This window comes from Fragaria vesca, linkage group LG3 (genome assembly GCF_000184155.1).
Source record: "Fragaria vesca subsp. vesca linkage group LG3, FraVesHawaii_1.0, whole genome shotgun sequence".
Lineage (NCBI taxonomy): Eukaryota > Viridiplantae > Streptophyta > Magnoliopsida > Rosales > Rosaceae > Fragaria > Fragaria vesca.
In genome coordinates this window covers 25,698,256-25,700,858 of record NC_020493.1, presented here as the reverse complement: position 1 = coordinate 25,700,858, position 2,603 = coordinate 25,698,256, and the positions used below count along the sequence as shown (strand labels likewise).

General features: G+C 35.0%; 1 pseudogene; it reads left to right on the top strand.

The window, feature by feature from the left end:
- Nucleotides 1-244: 244 nt before the first annotated feature.
- LOC101294156 lies at nucleotides 245-742 on the top strand (annotated as a pseudogene).
- The last annotated feature ends 1,861 nt before the right edge of the window (nucleotides 743-2,603 follow it).

Here is a 2,603-nt window from a genome sequence, read left to right as displayed (position 1 = left end):
TCTAATGTCCACAATAACCAATCTGTACTTCTAAAAATTCAAATTAGGATGACTTGAATTGAATAGTGATTGGGGAGTGTAAAATTACACATGTGATATTAACAGCAACTGAAACTTTTAAGAACTTGTCCATACCTAATTCCCCACATCTAATACCTCCGATCAATATCGATTATCTACGCTTCTTCAACGTAAAATTTACTTATTATCACTTTCTTTCATCAAGTAATTAACTTAAATAATCATGGGTGTCTTAACTTACGAATCCCAGTTCACCTCTGTCATCCCGGCCACCAGCTCGGTTGTTCAAGGCCTTTGCCCTTGACATTGACAACCCCATCCCCAAGATTGCTCCCCAAGCTGTTGAGAGTGCCGAGATTCTTGAAGGCGATGGAGGAGTTAGAACCATCAAGAAAATCAACCTCGGTGAAGAAAGTGAATACAGCTATGTGAAGCATCAGATTGACGGAATCGACAAAGAAAACTTTGTGCACTAGTATATATGATCGACCAAATAAGGAGATGCTATCTCAGACAAAATCGAAAATATCTCATACGAGACTAAGTTGGTGGTATCTGCCGATGGAGGCTCCGTTATTAAGAGTACCAGCAACTACCAACCAAAGGGATCGAGGATGTCAAGATCAAGGAAGAGCATGTCAAAGCCAGAAAAGAAAGAGCCGCTGGTCTGTTCAAGATCATCGAGAGCCACCTTCTAGCCAATCCTGATGCCTACAACTAAACTATCTCGATCTCTACTATACTCCAAGCTAGCTAGAGGCATACGCATGTCTCCCATTTCTATATGTTTGTGTGGCTTACATTTTTGTTTATCATTCTGTCAATTTATTTTGGTTGAGTGATGTACTTGTATTTCATTTCAATCGATCTCAATAAAGAAAAAATACACAGTTAATTGTTTCTGCAAAATGCAAACTCGATGTGCATCAGTGCATGTGTGCGTGCATGCATGGTCGGTAAACTATATATGGCTAATAACAATTATATATGTTAACAGAATTAGAGTTCGATTAGTTGACACTTGACAATCTTATTCATTTGCGTTGATAAACATCTAAAAATGAAGAAGTTTCATATGCATCCTGATCGTGCAGTTATTTTCATTAATTCGCATGAATTTCTTTTGTATTGGCCGGGTTTAGCTGTTCATATTTATATTCTTCAATCTTTGTTCTATCAGTGTCACACAACTTTCACTACGATTCTTCTCATCATCATTTCGTTTTTTTTCCTCGGTGGTGTGGTTTGCATATGATTTGTGCATTTATACACACACACATGCATGCACATAATGCATGTTTGTTTCTCAAATAGAATGACCGCCAATCTGCTGCGCATTCACATAATGCATGCCATTTTCACTTTTCTAATTTTAGTTTGAAATATTGGAGGAAATTAACTTATTTAGCATATAATTAAGTCCGGAAGTGTTAATATCTCAATTGATTTCTTTTCTTATTTGTTAAGGAATTTAGTGAATCTCCTAAAGGTGTTTCCTTACTTTGATAATGTCTTCATGAACTAACACTTTCTACAAATACGATTGGATTATCAATCACACTAAGCATGAATTAGCTAGTATTTTTAAGGCGAGGCTGATTGGAAAAGCATTAGGGTGTAATTAGTTTGTATTGTTGTAGCTAGTGCATATATGGTATGTTTCTTCACGAATATAAAAACATGGTTGGCAATTATTAGTATAATTCTCAACTGCTAAAAGTAAAGTCAGAAACTCTCTATGTAGGTTACTGTGAGTCTGAGACTGCGTACTAGGAATCACAACTCTGAACTATTTTTACAGTTTCGGCCTGCCCGGCCTGTCAGTACCTGACGACTAATCCTAGTCACAAGGCTTCTATTGTTTGTTCATACAACTCACGTCACTATCCTTCTCATATTCATTTTATTTCTCTTGCTCAGTTGCTCAACCTAATTCTCATTTCTTTTCTAAGAAAAAAAAATTCTAAGAAAAAAAAATTCTAATTCTCATTTCAATCCAGTATTTAATGATCAGCATATATGCACATGCAAAGCCAAATCCCAAATAATAATTGCCATGGACTTCTAGCTCCTTCTAACAGAATGATGCATCACTTTTTGTTCTTAAACTTCACTTTTTTCTCCATTGATTTATTTTGAAATGTTGGAGGAAATTAAATTCTTATAGTAGACAATAAATAATAACAAAAAATCTCAAAACTCAGTGTAACTTAGAGATTAACAAATCACTTGTTATTGGTACATATGAGTACTGAGCTTAGTCTCTTACATCGTCATAAAATATCAACTAATAAATGATAACCTCTTTCATATATGAAATACCCATAGAATATTTTAGTCGAGCTCTTGAGCCAAAAGTAAAGTATTTGACTGCAGATTAACAGAATTAGTGTTGCAATCCTAAGATCTTTAATCATGTATGACTGTAGGAGAGATTGAATAGTAAAGGTGATGATATTTTTATGGAAAAATGTCTATTTAGTCAAAATCAGGGTTTTAATAGCTCATTCTAATGAAAAAAGTTTAGCCAGCCCATTCCAATGATTTTGAAAAAAAGACAACTACCCTCCTCTCTCTCTCTC